This window comes from Eptesicus fuscus, chromosome 6, assembly GCF_027574615.1.
Source record: "Eptesicus fuscus isolate TK198812 chromosome 6, DD_ASM_mEF_20220401, whole genome shotgun sequence".
NCBI lineage: Eukaryota > Metazoa > Chordata > Mammalia > Chiroptera > Vespertilionidae > Eptesicus > Eptesicus fuscus.
The window spans coordinates 53,241,001-53,259,078 of NC_072478.1; positions in this window are offsets into that span (position 1 = coordinate 53,241,001).

Genomic DNA, 18,078 nt, shown 5'->3' on the forward strand with positions numbered 1-18,078 from the left:
TAACCTAATCCTTAAGGACATTTCCCCAAACTATATTATAAACATCTTGAAATCAAGTACTGAATCTTATAATTATGTCTGTCCTTCCCATGGACTAGAAGAGAAAGTGTGTGAATGTGCTGTTATTAGAGGCACTGCATTTGCATTGCTACATAAGGGAACTGGTGTTTAGCAGAGACTGCTGGTACCAAAGAAACCTTGGAAGAATTTCAGGAACAGTCATTATTAATGATAACTATTCCTGTCTAGCAAAACATGTAAGCTAAAGCAAAGGATGGGTGACAGGAAAGTAAAACCCAGTGTGATGAATCAAAGTTTTGGATATGCTAATGTTCAGTGCCTATCTCAAGGTTTGGTTTACATTGTCAATGACATAAACATTTCTCTCCCACGGACCCATACTAAACAAAGGCCCCACAGGTTGTCTGCAGTACTTATGTCTAACCTATTTTCCAAGCTAATTGTTTTTCTTCCAGTTTTAACATCTTGAAGACTTCCTCAGTTTTCTATCGTGCTGGTTTACTGTTTACTGCACTTGAATGCTAATACACATGTTTGTTTTGTTGTTATTATACTTAATCAGATACAGAATTAATTAAGTATAGCAATTTGATTGTTTTCAGAAATGGTTAGAGAATTCTACTAACGTACTGACCTTTATGAAGATCACACAAACTAGAAGGAACTTTAAAAGTTTTATTTTAGATTCAAAGCTTATCCTACTATTGAAGAGATATATGTTTCAAGAAAAGTAAGTTCATGAGTCAGGTCTCAGTTTCTATATATGTAAAGGGGATAAGCTACATACACACACACACACACACACACACACACACAAACACATGTACACACATTTACCATATGTATTTACTATGAACCAGGTACTTTTCATAAATTACATTATTACTTATTTTCCTTCAGTTCTACAAAGTAGTCATTATTATATACGAGCCCCAGAGAAAACACAGAGGCTTGTTTAAATCACTTGTCAGGTGATTGACACTAATAAGCATTAGAAACAGGATTCAAGATCAGGTCCAACTGACTTCAAAGCATGACATTGCAAATTTATACTTAAAATTTCTCTTGGAAAAATGTTTTTGATCCACCATTTTATAGAAATATAAGTTTTGACGGATTTAATATTAGTAGATCATTACTGGCTTCTTTACTCTGAATTTATTCTTTATAACAATCCCTGTTTTACATTTTATCCATTTAATGGTAGGTAAAAATTATTGGGGCTTATTCTATACTACTTATTCCTCATTAAAGAATGTAAAATACAAAATTCAACAAATGTTACCTAATGCTTATCCATGTTACAACCTGGGCAAAAAATAGATTGTGCTTGTATTTTCTAATATATTTTATTTTAAAGATTACATTTGAAATCTATCAAAGGTGTATTATTAATTTAACAATGCCCTTCCAAAGATTACTGTTCATAATAGAATGAAACCTGGAGCCCATTATTTTCTGAAAATGGATCATTCTTGAAGTGCTGAAGATTTTATTTCAAAGTGGAATGGCTGGTTAATTCTAGCCCCACTCATGAATCAAAAAACTATCTACATCTAGAAGTAGCCATGTGGCTAGGAACTTTTCTAAAATTAGACTTACCTTTTCTAGGAATGGAGAAAGAAGCCACCTGGCTGATAAAATATTATGGCAAATATTGTGGATGTCCCCTTCCCTTGGGAATGTCTCTGTTGGGCATTTCAGAACATGCACATTATCAAATGTCAGTTATTTGGAGTGCATCCATATCCCCTTTGACTGTATGGCCTATAATGCATAAGATGCTATTAGAATTTTACATTAATATTTAAATTTTCAAGAAACCCAAGAGTTCAGCTGTCAGGCTAATAATTGGCATGTACTGTACCAATATATAAATTAATTTTCATAAAAAATAATTTCTTGTGCCAGTCTAGAAAACTTAAAATTTATATTTATAAAATACATTGGAAAACACATTCTTTAAAGAAACAAGACACCCAAAGGGTTAAATCTATTAAAAAGTAGACTAGAAACAAATAAAAAGTAAGAAGAGTTTGCCTAATGCCCAGATATACTACACATAGCCCAAGATGGTTTATTGAAAGAACGAATGGCTGAATAGTTGTCTGTATAACAAGGAGCACCCTTTGCCCTCGTGCCAAGCCCCTCCTAAGGAGGGCTCTTCAGGGGGCGCCTTCATTCTTTAAGGCATTCGAAACTCATTTAATACCCTAAAATGGGCTCATTATTTCCTAGAAGCAATGCTACAGCCCACCTAAAAAGTCTTTTCTACAGAATCCCACAGTTTAAACTAATTAAATTCTGCATTATTTAGTTTAATGCACATCATTAAAGTCATTTTTCTTCCTTGGGGGATGTGGTGAATTCAAATAATAATAATAATGCCTTGTGTTTGTAAAGAACTTAACTTATAAAGCTTTTTTCATGTATTATGTCACCTGATCCTTAAAACAAGTACAGCAGGTCCTCAAATAACATCATTTCACTCAAGATCATTTCATTATAAGGTTGTTGAGATGCCTAGGGACTTAACTCTTGTTTATATCAATTATCCTATGGTAAATTTGATTTCCTTACATGTCATTTTTCTTAAAGAGGCAGATCCTATTGTTTTCCTCATTTTGCAGATGAGGAATATAAGGCAAAAAGGGGCTGAGCAACTGGCCAGATGTCCTTGTGAGTCCTATTAAGTTCATTATGGCCCAGGCTCAGTACATTGTTATTCTGTGTGGCTAATGCTGGCTTCCTGAGCCATCAGAGTGGCTCACAGACTTCTCAGTGCACAACAGCATTCTTAGATTTTCACAAGGACCTTAGAATAGATCCAATGCTAAGGTCCCAAACCCTCTCTTATTTGGCACCATCTTTATCTTTAGCTCAAGTTGATTTTGCCTGGGAACCAGATGTGATTATCACTTCTTGAAAGGAAATTAGAATTTAATTTGTTTAGCAAACTGTTTGTTAATCTTTTCATTCCAAAGGGAATCTTAAATTTTCACATAAGTTCAGCAATCAGAGCAACAACCACATAGGCTCTCTCACTGGGACTTAAAGGGGCATTTTCGAAGACAGGTTGAGTTTAGCTACTGTGGAGGGTGGAAGCTCTTTTCTATTTACATATTTTCACAGTTATGCAGTGGAATTAATACATAGAGACCTTCAACTCAAAATGATGCAAGGGACATCATACTGCATTTGGAGGAAAGTTTTAATAGGACAAGCTTTCTGCAACCAACTGAGAAGCAAACCAGTGTCCTTGCATTCTGGTACCTTCCTCACCAAACTGAGGCAAGACCACAGTTCTTCTGCATACGTATGTGCCCGTTAGCCAAGATGTACAGTTCAAAGAGGAATTAGAATTGTGACCTCAGAATCATTGTTGATAAAAACTTAGCAATTCTGCTTTTTGTTATCATCACTGAAAAATGATGCTCTGTAGGTAGCAAGTTTCAGTGTTTGAAGGGCAAAGACCACATTGTATGTTTCCTGTTCTTTCCTCTGTAGCAGAATGTGAACAGACACCAAGAGTAGCTGGTTCCAAAATCCCAATTCTCAAATGGAAGCAAAAACAAAATTCATTTCCCTAAATTATCAACTTAGACTAGAAAGAAAACCTACTGAAGACATAACCTGGGGACATTTTCTGTTATGGGAAGGATATTACAGAACAAAAGAGAAACTCAGGACAGAGTCTAGGCATTCCTGGGCATGAAGAGCCTCCTGTTCTCACTCACTCTTTTCCATCCTACCTCTGCTATTGGCTCCTGCTTCTGGGATCAGAGGTGATTAAAACTTAACAGGAGTTGTTTCAGTAGAGTCTTGGGGACAAACTCTGGATTTGGGTTAAGCAGACATGGAGAGATAAACAAGTGAAGACTGTGAGTCCTAAGACTCCCCTTTGGAGGATTTTTGCTGTGAAGAGGAATAAATGAATGGACAATAGCTAGAGGGGATCAAGGGTCAACTGAGGCTTGCTTATTTTGTATTGTAGGTTGGAGATAATGCAGCTTGTTTGTATGTTGGTAGAATTAACCTGGAAGGGATGAGAGAGAGGGAGAAATAGATGATAAATGGGTGAAAGAGAGAGAAGTAATAAATGCATGCAGAAAGCTACAGTGCAGCTTGGAGCATGTGGTCTTAGATATGAGCAGAGACATGAAACAGTTCACTGCTTTTAACCAGATGGAAGAAGTCTATGGGGACTGATGTACATACACATAGATGTACTTCTAACTGGCACCCAGGCCTGGTTTCTCAGTCATGGAGTGAGTTCTTCCCATAAGTTACTTTGCTTCTGGCAAAGACAAACAACTCTTCCTGTTCAGCCTGATCTTGTGACCCTCCTATCTTGGAGTCACTCCACCTCTGATAGGAGGAGCCAGGGCTGATATCAGATGCAGGATGGCAAAGAGTTTGAGAGAACAAGAAAGCCCTTCCTGTTGAGTCTCTCCTTTGTTGTGTAACATCTTCCCAATAATAGAAAAGATCCTCAGGCTATGTTTTCAGTTGTGTCCCTGTTGCCAAATCAATGGTCAACTCCCAGCCTATCTTAGTCTCTCCCACAATATTTGACACAGTTGTTTACTTTGTCTACTTTGACATACTTCTTCCCTTGGCCTTTGGAAGACAACAGTGTCCTCCTAGTTTTTCTTCCAGCCTACTGACTTTCTTCTTTTACTGTTTCCCTTCTTTCTAAATGCTGAAGGACTCAAGCCTTGGCCCATTTTCTCTCATTGGGTTCCTTCCCTTTCCTCTCTTTTCTGTTCCCTTGTGCATACAGTCCCTTCAGCATCATTGCAACACAGCCTGGGTTGGTAATGACGCTTGCATGGAAATGAGAGCCATAAAGACAAGGGAACTATATTCAGTGACAACATGTTACATTGGGTAATTCCAGGGCACAGGCCATCTGTGACATGGCATCAGAAGATCCACGCAGGTATAGTTAATATGCCATGGTTTCCCAACATACATATAGAACCAACAATGCAGCACTGTAGAGGAAAGTAAAACAAAACAAACAAACAAAACAAAAAAAAAACCCACCTAATTATTACTCCCTGTATCTGTTTTACTGAGAGCAAGGCTGTCCACCCACACATTGTTTGATGGATACCAAGTGTTTTGCAAACTTGAGAGTAGCTTTTTTTGAAACATACACTTTGGTATAGTTTTCTTCAGATCTTTTATGTGACAGAATTCACATATTGCTTAGAAATCCTGTTTTCCCAGTGAATGCATATACAGTACTGAGGGGAGATCAAATGAATACACAAATCTTTTATTTTCTCAGATAAGGGTGTGTTTGTCATGCAGTTCATATCAATTTTTGCAACTATCAAATAATATATTTATACTTAACTTAGAGTTATCAAAGGAAATGTGAGGACCAAAGAAATCTTATTATAAAGAATGCACAGTTAGTGGGTTGATTTTAATTTTATTCATCATTTTCCAAACCGTGTATTCACACTTCCTTTACGGATGCTAATTTGTCACAAGGTAGATTCATTTGAATTTGATTATCCATTGTCTACCTTTTGAAACATACATAAATTAGTTCTGAAATAGCCAAAAGCCAAGAAGTCATGAAGAGGAGGATAAAGAGATCACAAAATTGAATAATCCCAGAGTAGGGTTATGGATGAACTGTGAGCCGCATCCAGTTGAGGGAGGAATGGCTCCCCAGTGTCTGACATACCCATTCCAGTGGGATAACAAGGTATCCTTGTAAGGGATGGGCAACACAGAACAAAACCAGCATTGTCTGGGCTCTGTTGTCTGTAGGTAAGAAAATGGGATGAGATGAGGTGTGTCCTTTCTTGGGGATATTTCAAAATAGTGAAAATAATTTGTATATAAACAATGAGAGAGGAGGCCTGGTAGGGTGATAGAACACATAGAACACGGATTGTAGACACAGACTAATTAGTCTTGAATGCTAGCCTTGCAACTCACCAACTGTGTGGCATTGACTTTGTTAACCCCTCTGAGTCTTACTTTCCTTATCTGTACAATGAAGCTAACGACAGTACTTCATAGGGCTTTTACAAAGATTAATGGACTAATGTAGAGTTTTTCAACACTGGTGCTATTGATATTGTTAGCCAGATAATTCCTGATTTAGAGAGAGGGGCTGTCCTATACCTTGCAGAATTTTCAGCATCAGCTCTGACTTCTACCCACTAGATGGAGTAGCAACACCCCCTCTCAAATTGTGACAACCAAAATTATTTGCGAGGGGGTGTCCATGGTTGAGAAGTACTGAATTACCATTTATAAAATGGTATAACTTGTCCATTTATAAAATTTATAGATTAGTGTTCAACATACAATAAATGCCATATAACTATTTGTCATGTAAAACTACTAATAAACTGATAGCAACATTTCAAAAGTAAATGATAGCAATAAGGCAAAAGTTGTTGATCCTGCTCAGTTTATGAATTCCATCCTTAACAAATCATTAAGACATAATTTATTTAGAAGTGGTTTTATAGAGATCAATTTCTGAAACCTGTGACTGCTGCTAGCATTGAAACTTCTCTTTTAGCCACCCACAGCTTTCAATTCCTTATACGACACTGTCTCTCCTCTCTAGAGTTCTTCACCTATTATATTACCCACATGGCCTCGGTGAACATCACATTCTCTCTCACATATCTAACTTTGTACAACCTCACTTTTTTAATAAGTTGCTCTTCCTCTTATGTATGGAGTTACTTTGTTCCACTCTCTGGAGGTAGAATCTCCAAATCTAATGCATCAGGAGCAGTGAAGATAGACGATGGCAAATATAGGATGGACCATGGTGAATTGAAAAGCATGCATGTTGCAAGGGAATGCTATTGAGCTCCAGCAATTGAGTAGTATTGGAGATGTGGACTCAGTTTTGCCAAATCCAAGAATTCTTCCTAGAACCTACTGAAGTTCTGGAACACAACTTAGTAGGGCATCAAGTGAGGAGCTTGGATTTTCCAGCAATTTTTTTCATTGAATTTTCAGAGGCTTGTAGATTTGGCACCAACATGTTTTTGGAACTTTGAAGCAGTTGTATGGGGCATTTTGAGTAAATATGCAAAGATAATTCTAGAACTGTTTTCCATATACCTATGTAGTCCTCTATTCTTGAGAAAATGAATTAGGAGTAATTGACATTTAAATAATTTTGCAACCTAGAACTAAGTGAAACCAGGGTATTGATATGCATACACATATCTCTTGCTTTGATACAACTCAAAATTTTTAACGAGTATTTTAACTTTGGGTATTAGAGAAGGAATCTTTGTTTAGAACTTGCATTAAGTGACACTATAACATTTCAAATAATAAAGACCTAGCTTGCATAATACTCTTTCACTAGAAGGATCTCCATTAATTTTGAATAGTTTGATAGCAACTAATTGTGCAGAACTAATTGTTAAATGAAGCCAAAATAAGCGATCCAGTTATGCTATGGGTAATTAGGCCTTGTCATCTATACAAGATTTCATAGTCAGTAACTGGTCAGGCATCCTCTGTTTGCCACCAAGCAATTTTCTAACCTTGTTGTTAACATGTCTCATGCAACTCAGCCTCAAAGAAAAAATAAGACTACTTCTACCATTTTGATAGCACTTATTGAGCATGTACTAGATGCCAAAAATTGTACAAAACACTTCACATGCATTATCATACTTAAATTTCAGAACAATCTTGAGGTGGGTATTATAATTTTACAAGTGAAAAAACATAATCTCAAAGTGGTTAATTACCTTGGCTCATACTACCAGCTGCTAAGTGGTAAGAATTATTTTTAGATAAAAAACTTTCTTACTACACTGAGCTAAATTTCTTCTTAAAATTAAAATACATCCAATGGTGACATGTGCTAGTAAGAAAAAAAAAAGAAAAAATGATATGCCAGATATATGTATGTATTTCTCCATGTGTGTATGTGTATTTATTTGTAGGCTGCATAAAACAAAGGTGTGACAATTACACAGAAACACCTGAGTTACTACCTTCATAAAAGGTAGAGGGATATTTCACATAGTAACAAGATTTAGCACCATCCAGGAATAGGAAATGTCAGAAGTAAACAAAATAGAAGTCCTGTCTTATGGAACTTATCTGTTAGTGAGGGAGGAAAGCAGTGCCAGAAAAATCAAAGAAGAGAATCCAGTCCATGGCCAGGTAGCTCAGCTGGTTAGAGAATTGTTCAGATATATCAAGGTTGTGTGTTCAATCTCCAGTCAGGGCACATACAGGACTCAACCAATGAACAACAAATCAAGGTCTCTCTCTCTCTCTCAACAATAAATAATTTTTTTTAAAAAAAAAGAAGAGGATATAAACTTAAAGGGGCCAAAGTCAATCAAGCCAAATTTACTTAAGAGTGTCACCATTTTAAGAAAGGGCTGGACTGGGTATTGAAATTAGAACCAAACTACATTTACATTTAAACCTAAGTAAAGTGGATCAAGTTCATATCCCACAGCTATCTCTGTGTGGTTTAAGATTTAGTAAAGATTCAATCCATTACATTTATAGATAGGTAACAAACCAGAGGAAACGACTGAAAATTGCTCTCAGGATTCTGGTACACAGAATGAACATTCCAGATTAGAAATATTTCACACATAATGGCGCCTTAGCAAGAATCAATTTCTTCTAGATGCTAAAGGTAAATTTAAAAAAAATAGATGCAAATATAGATATAGATGTAACTAAAAGGAATAAAGGGAAAATACATAGGGACACAAATACATTTAGTTGTTTTACAGGCATAGAATAATTGCCAACTTGTACAGAGACAACTCTAATCAGAATGCTTAAAGTCTATGACTCTGAGAGTTGGTGGCCCTCTGCAAGATTTCTACTGGATTCTACTTTAAACTTTATGGACTTATTAACTTCCCTCTGTTGTTGTATTATTGCCCATGGACTGAGCTCACTAGAACAAGAGAAAGTGACAGTCAGTTCTATTCATCTCAATAATATGGAAACTTTCAAACCCAATTATGAGCACCTAAATGTCAGCTCTGTTAAACATTTCATTTCTGATCATTGTCATCACAGTTAATAAGTTCATTTAGTATAAAGAAAGGGAAGAGAAAATGACTTGTCAGGCTCTGATAGTCTACGGGAGAAAAGACATGTAAAGCTTTTATGAATATTCACAAGTTTAGTTGACTAAATGAGATCCTTTACATTTTATAATTGGGTTAAAATACACCCTTTTAAGGAATACATTTGGTATTCTGAGTCCTCTGAAATTTTGAAAAAATTGTGAAGGCAGTTTGAATTAATGAATGAATACATTATAAATGACTCTACTTATAAGAATATTTGGTTTTAAAATTTGAGTCCATGATTCAGGGAGTGTATCAGTAAAAAGTTTTTTTTTCCATGTTTGCCTGAGATTCAAGTCTATCCTAGTGAATAATTGTATTGGAGATTCAACCAACAGCATTGCCAAATGATATTTGGGTCTTAGTATAGTTAGTCAGTTATCTGGGTGGGGGCTGGCAGACACACTGAAACTTATAACTCTGCTCCTGTAGCTTATCAAAGGGATAATAGATGAAACTGATTGATTGAGGGCCTAGGGCCAAGGGGAAGGACAGGAAATTAAAAACAGAAAGGAGGTCAGGGAAACTAATATGGATAGAGACTATAGTGAGACTAGAGGAGTTGTATAATGCTAGCTTCATCCCGAAAGGTTTATAGTTTAATAGTATTGAAAAGCACATTTCAATAAGGAAATGAAATATTAAAAATATGCCAGTTATCCATAAGTTAACCCCTGGTATTATTATTTGTTTATGTATTTCTCTGTCTTTCCTTATTAGATAGTAAGCAGGGACAATGTCTTCTTCACTTTTGTATTTAATCATCTATAAGTGCTCAATGTGTGTTAGTTTAATGAAGGAATAAACTTGACCTTATGCCTTCCACCCCTTTTGTAGAGTGGTGAGAAAATATTAAAGCATGTCTTCCTAAGTTGTAGACCAACCATTAGCTACACAGCCCACACTAAAAAACAGACCTTTTTTTGGAAGATATTTGAGAAAAACAACAACCTGGAAAGTTAGGCTTTTATTGGAGGACAATATTATGAAAGAATGAGTGAAGAATAATCTGTTTTATACAAGATTGGATAATATATTCAAAAGTGTGTTCAAAGAAATATACACTTCTTAGGGGATTTCACTGTAGAAGACTGCAATGTATTAATCTTTGTTCATTTGACTAGGCCTTCCATACAGTGATCTTTGCATGCAACATCTTATCTCTTTGGGACTCCTATCAATAGTTTTCAACACTAATACAAAACACAAATAAAGGTTATATCTATCTATCTATCTATCTATTATCTATGTATCTATCTATCTATCTATGTATCTACAAGGGTATAAGTAAGTCATCAAAATTCAGAATGTATAGAAAAATCACAGTTGGGGGAAAAACTGCAATCAATAATCCTATATAATAAAAGGCTAATATGCAAATAGACCATATGGCAGAATAACCAAACAACTGGTCGCTATGATGTGCGCTGACCACCGGGGGCATGCGCGGAATATAGTGGGGGTCGGCAGCAGGAGGCAGAGCCCAGAACATGGCGGGTTTGGGCTGTGACGGGATGGTGGAGCAGGTAAACAGGGGCACCAGACCAAGGTGGGGCACCAGTCGCTGTCATAAGGGCTAGCCTCTGGTGGTTACTGAAAATTCTTTGCTCCCTTGCACCATGGTCCCACTCACTCCCACTGCCAGTGCTGGTCCCACTCACACCCGCAGCCGGCGCTGGAGCTGCCGCTTGCACCTGCTGCCAGCACTGTCAGTGGGTACGAGCTTCGGCTGTGGGCCACGATTGCCCTTAAGGGCTTCTCCACCTCCCCCTGCTCCTGAGGGGCAATAGGGGCAGCAGCTGCTGCTCATACCCACTGATGGTGCTGGCCCCAATCACTCTGCGCCATCAGCAGGTGCAAGGGGGGCTGGTGCCATCAGTGTGTGGGAGCAGAGATGGCGGGAGCAGGGCTGCCAGCAGACAGGGGACCTGGGGCTGTGGTGGGTGGGACTAGGCAGGGGCACAGAGGATGGGCCAAGACCTGCCCCTGTGCCCACCGCAACCTCATGGCCCACAGTTCCTTTCAAGGTGCACGAATTTGTGCACTGGGCCCCTAGTTATATTAATAGTGGAATATATTAAATCTCATCATAGCACTTAATAAAAACAAAGGGGGGAAAAAGAGTGAGGATTCCTCTGGCCCCAGAACTGGTTGGGAGTAAACAAAGAGAAACCAGGCAAAGTTCCCTGAATTATGGGCTGCTCTGGTGGGATTTCTTTTGAATGTCTTTGTACCCACAGGTGTACTTTCTTGAATATTAAAAAGGAATCTGTTTCCCATGGCTGAATTGAAATGATCTCTGGTACCCTCTATTTCACAGTTTCAAGGGGAGTCAAGTGAGATTTTTCTTCTTTAATAGTTTAAAAGGTGAACCAATGCATTTCCCCAGATGCACATGGAAAAATCTAGTCCAGTTATCAAGTCAAGTCCACTGAGGTCACTGAATATGGAAACAGCATCAGAGTCCCTACACAAATACTAAACTTCAAGAAACATAACATGAGAATAGACTTAAGTTTCCTTATAAACTTCTTCCATGCTCACCAGTTTATTTACATTAAGCTTCCTCTCAATTTCATTTAGAGGGGGAAAATTAACTCCACTAGTTCAAATGTGGTGCCAATATAGAATCCAACTTTTGGACAAATAAAAAGGTCTGTAAAAAGGCAGGTTTCTAACCTTTGGAAATATTCCTCACACCTGCCTTCCTAAACAGCACCACTAATATACATTTTTTGGATGGATAAATAAAATCTTCCAAACGGCAAGCCCTAGAGAAGGTTAAATAACAAGATAGCTGCTCCAATAAAAAAGGACCTTGAAACACGGTTAATGCAGGAATGAGGCGATATTGGATACAGCACACCTGAGCCAGCAGCATCAGGATTCTTCGCCTGTTCTGTGAAATCATGCAGTAGGAAGGCATTGGAAAGGGAGAGTCCCACAAAGATAAAAGAAATACAACACCATGAAGAAAGGGAGACACCTACAGAAAATAATAGAAACTGATCAAACAGGGAAGAAGGATGAGAACTAATCTTTACTGATTTCCTGTTATGAAGCTGACACCACACCAGTCATTTTTCATATGCTATCCCATGATGTAATAATGGCACAAATCACCATTCGTGGTGTTTACTATGTTCGAGGCATTAAATTAATAGCTTCATATACCTTCACTCACTGAATCCCCCAACAGCTCTCATGTATGAGGAAATAATTTAGAGAAAAAGTACCTTGTCCAAGGCCATGCAAGAAGTAAATGATGCAGGCAGGGTTTGCTCTCAGGTCTCTGAAGCCCAAGTAGATGGTATTTCTGCACAATGTCTTCCTATGTGGCCCTGGGGCAGAGTCTCATGGAAGAGATGATCCTTAAAAATAGTGGAAGCCAGCAAAAACTAATTACCTGTTATTGAAAACAATGTATACGTCAGCATAGATAACATCACCTCACAAGTAATTTTCTATGGCAAGTGGCAGTGACATGCATCTATATGTGAACTCCAACCCTCCTAATACAGTGGTCGGCAAACTCATTAGTCAACAGAACCAAATATCAACAGTACAACGATTGAAATTTCTTTTGAGAGCCAAATTTTTTAAACTTAAACTTCTTTTAACGCCACTTCTTCCAAATAGACTCACCCAGGCCGTGGTATTTTGTGGAAGAGCCACACTCAAGGGGCCGAAGAGCTGCATGTGGCTCGCAAGCCGCAGTTTGCTGACCACGGTCCTAATCAACCACAGTCCTGGTTTGCTTCCTGAAGGACCTCAGCTTGGAGTCAACTCTAGATACTAAGTTTGGACTTATTCTGAGTTAGCACACTCTCTCTCACCCCACTTGTTACCCACAGCATGCATTTGCGAGATGTCTGGCCAGGTTTAGGGGTACAACTTGTGAATGTAGAATAGGTTTGTTTTTCTCTCTGAGTCAATTTTTCTGGTTTCTATGGGGAAAGAGTCCATGCTTTTGGCCTTATTAGCTCCACACCAACTGAGCTCACTGATCCAGATAAATATTGTCTGTCTGACATGTGCTTTAGAATAATAAATATACAAAGCCGTAGACTCTGTCTCAATTATTGGCATTCACTGAGAGAATCAGAGATGAGAATCACCCCCAAAACCATACAAAGTAGCCCCATACTTCCTCAAAACATCAGTTATTCGTCTTACTTTCTATATCCTTTCTTTTCTGTGGTTTTAAGAGTCCCATAATGCTTTGGTTAAGCTAAAGTTAAAATTAGTTTGCATTTTCTGCCCACACAGCAACTGATGACAGGGAATTTATCCTGGGAGCGTGCTGAGCAGTGGGAAAAGCTGGCTCAGAAAGTGCCAGAGGTAACCTGGGAAGTGGAAAATGTCCATGCTGATCATTGAAAGGCAACTGTAGATCACTGTGATCACAAAATAATCCTCTTCCTATCCAACACAGGTCAAGAAGCACTAGTAGGTAGGAGTTTACACTATAGGAAAAAAAGAGGTGAGAAGAGAATATTCCATTAAAATGCTGATTATGTGGTAGCAGTAGGGAGTGGATTCTCAGTGAGAACGACATGGGGCCAATCTTCTTCTTCTTAAAAAAAAAAAAATCCCAGTACTATTACAGATGTACCAGAAACAATAATTTTTTTCTTAGTCTAGCTTATTCATCTGGGAGTATAAAAACAATGTAATTTTTCTCCTTGCATTATGAGATTTACACTCATGGAATTCATAGTTAGAATGCTTCTAACTAAACTGCGTTGTTCATCATTCAAGACACTTTGCTGCCAAGGCCTTAATTTTGACTTATAATGAAACCATTGAAGTTACAGGAATAATGTAAAGAATTAAAAGTGTAATACACAATACAATATACAGATGATATATTATAGAATTATATACCTGAAACCTATATTATTTTATTAACTAATGTCACCCCAATAAATTTAATAAAAATTTTAAAAACTTAAAAATGTAAAGAATGCCACCAAAAGAGATTTGCTTCCATTGGAATGTTTTTGTGTATGGTCTGGATAACCATTGGAAATATGTTTGTATCTAGGTGATTTTATAATACTTATTCTTTATAGAAGAAATGTGTGTGTGTTTTTGTTAAGAAATGAGTGATGTGAAAGCTAAAATTAATTTGTGTTTTTTTTAAGCTCAGAATGCTAGAATGCAGTAACAAAATTATGAAAAGAGTAAGTCATTAGAAATTGCAGAACTGCTGAGTATGTGAGACTACAAGAGGTCCAATCACCATAAACTAAAATGCATTTTAATAGTCAATTTTCATTGAATGTAAATTCATGTGTAGTGACACTTTAGCAGGTAGGAAACCACAAGATGTGGTTCTCTGACTAATCATAAAGCAGCTAGGATACAAGTAGGTATGGAAAAACGTTCTTTATCTTGGCAAGTTTATGTGAAACTAATCTCCAACTAAAGCACTATAGCCTTCTACTATGGAGACATCATAGGTTTTAAATGTTGAGCACAACACTTTCCCCCTTAGTGCACTAAGCCCTTCTTGGTTTACAATATCTTAACCAGCATGTGTGTGTGCTTCCATGCTTGTCTTTTGTTAGGCTGATAGTAGTACAAAGAGGTAGTCTCTGAATATTTAGTGGCCAGGACCAATCATTTGTGCCTTTGTGACTCAAGGAAGCCTTTAGGAAGGATAACCAGAAAATGGCTTGCAAGAAACTATAGGACAAGAGGTGGTGTTATCTTCTTTTCATTCTGGTGACCTCTCCCAAATAACTGTCACCTTTGCCCAGAGACCTCTGGAAGGACTGGAGTGGGGTATCAGGCAATCCACAAGCTCAAAACACTAATAAACCATGTTAAATTTTTTAACTAAGGCTGCAGTTTGAAGTATATATTTTTTTTCACTATAGAAGTCAAGGAACTTCAATGTGCACAGTGACTAGATCAGACACCCCCACCTCTAACTATCTGCTGGAAATGCAGCAGACCCTGGCTCCCACATAAAAGATGGGGACAGCATATAGGTGAGGAGAGAGAAGGTTAAATTGGCTAAAAGAAGGTATTCTATTGTGAACAAGCAAAATAGAGGCTCCTGGCATTCCTGAGTTTCCAAGGCCACTTCGTGTTGTTTTGTGTTTCTTATGATAATGTAAGCTCCATGAGAATGGGGACTCTTTGTGATACTGTCCCTAGGACTCAGTGCATTATAAAACACACTGTCAACAAAGAACAAATATTTGTAGTAAACAGATGGCTATTTCAATTTCTGAGATTAAAAATGAATGTTAAGTGTGTTTCCAACCTTCATCACAGAACTAGACTGGAGAACGCTGAGTTAAGTTTCATAAAGCCTGGTTTTCGTGCTTCTTAAAACTCCTTGCCTTAGCCGGTTTTGCTCAGTGATAGAGTGTTGACCTGCTGACTGAAGGGTCCCGGTTTGATTCCGGCCAAGGACACATGCCTGGGTTTCAGGCTCAATCCCCAGTAGGAGATATTCAGGAGGCAGACAATTAATGGTTCTCTCTCATCGTTGATGTTTCTATATCTCTCTCCCTCTCCCTTCCTCTCTGAAATCAATAAAAATATATTTTTAAAAACTTAAAACTTTTTGACTAGAACTGCACTGACAATGCATAGCCTCTAGCCTCATGTGGCTATTGAGTACTTGAAATGTGGCTAGTCCAAATTGAAATGTGCTGGAAGTCTAAAATACACAAAAGATTTGGGAAGCTTAGTATGAAAAAAAAGAATGTAAGATATCTGATTACTAATTTTTAAATGATAATATTTTGGACATTGTATTAAATAATCCACAGTATTAAAATTAATTTCTCCTTTTTTCTTTTTAAAAAGTGTACTAGAAAATACTTTTAATTATATATACGGCTTGCGCTTTTGGCTTGTGTTGTGTTTCTAACGGACATCATTGGCCTAGAAGGGACAGTACAGTAAGTTTTCTGTTTCATTTGATGACTATGACACAGGGAACAATCATTAAGGAGACAACAAAATCAGCAAGCCCTGATATTTTGAGTTAGACTGGCCTAGATTTAACCATAAGCCAATTATAAAGAAAGTACAGGAAAAGGTGCAAAGACACAAGCTAAAGAGGTGGGCTTGATGAAGTCAGTCATCTAATCTTAGCATACTCCTTACTTGGAAAATAGTTTTCATCTGCCCTACGTTTAGCGCCTACATATCTATGTATGTACTATCTGTTCCAGGCCTTTGGTAAGGAATTGCTGACTGCGTATTGTTTTTCCAAAACATCCACATCAACACTGTTACTTTAACAGCTGTGCTTCTTCATCAGTTTATAACCATGATAATATTCTTCATGAAATTTGCTTTTCACTAAAGATTTTTGCTAAATGAAATTTTACCAATATATTAGATGTATTGATATATTATCAACAAAAAATCCCCCTTCTGTCTAAGAGCATAAAGTTCCAGGAACTTTCTAAGTTGGATCATTGGTACGGATGTGTGTGTGTCGGGGGGGGGGGGGGAAGGGGGGGTGCGCGCGCGTGCACCTTGCATACTGTACAGAAATGTGAAAAGTAATGTAGTATTTATCTGATCCATTATTTTCTTGAACTTGTACTTACTGTTAAAGATTGTACGTTTTTAAATTAGTATTAAATTAATTGATCAGAAAAACTGATCACATGCTTTTAAAATCACAGTGTGTTAGACACTGATAAAAAATTAGCTTTAAAAATTCATTATGGAAAAGAGAACCTACTTCTCTCCCTATTATTACTTTGTAGGTAATAGAAAATGAAACAAAGTGTTAATAACAATCCAATGCTCAGTAATGGCAAAGAGAGGCAATATATTATTATCCATCTGCAATAGAATTATCATTCAGGAAGACTTCCATAGTGAGGCGTGCATCCATCTCTCTGTTTATTCTATTCGTGGACAAGAAGGCTTATGCATTTTTAAGTACTTGAAACTTGCTGTCAAAGATCTTTTTTGATTAAGCCAATAACTTTATGTGCTTTGAAATACAAGTGATAAACTTGGGAAATTTGTGTTGTTGTTTTTTTCTAAATTCAAAATAGAAATCTATGTTTTTAAACTAAAAAGTAAAATGATATAACTTCATGGCCTTGTATTCTGTGCTATATATTGATTGATCCATTCTTTAATAGGCTTTTCTTCCTTATAGCACCCTATTCAGTTTTATTCATATATTATTGAGCATCCCTTCTCTGTTTCCTCCAAGAAATTTGGATTATTTTTTTATTTTTTAAATTTCTTTATTGATTACGGTGTTACATATGTGTCCTTATTCCCCCATTACCCCCTCATGCCCTCACCCCCCTGTTGTCTGTGTCCATTGGTTAGGCTTATATGCATGCATACAAGTCCTTTGGTTGATCTTTCCCCCTTACCCCCACCCTCCCCTCCCTTCCCTCTGAGGTTTAATGGTCTGATCAATGTTTCTCTGTCTCTATTTTTGTTCATCAGTTTATGTTGTTCAAGAAATTTGGATTTTATGCCAAACTTAAAGATAACTTCATAATAATTTGACATAACCACAAGGTGAATAAGAGTAAAGATAGAATACAGGTGAGAAATAATGAGGGATTAAGCTTAGGAGGCTGTTGGTGAGGCAGAGGAAAAGGACAGATTTTATAATTATTAAGAAAATATAACTGTTTTAGTTCTTAATAGTATGGCAGACTGGGCAAATTAAAAAAATTAATATCAAATTCTAGTAAAAAAATGAGGTGGCCAAAAAATGTTTTGAAGGTGGGAATCAATAAGGGGTGAAAATATGAAGTGAAAGCAGGAACTCTGGGAGGTGAGCCAGTGCCTAAACCACTCTGATGATATCTTCCAAATCCTAGAGACTTTGCATGTTAGTTTTAATGGCTACAGCATGTATGAGAGACAAAACATATAGTCTAGAGCCAGACTAAAGTATGGAGTCTAATAGAACTCCCCTACAAAAAAA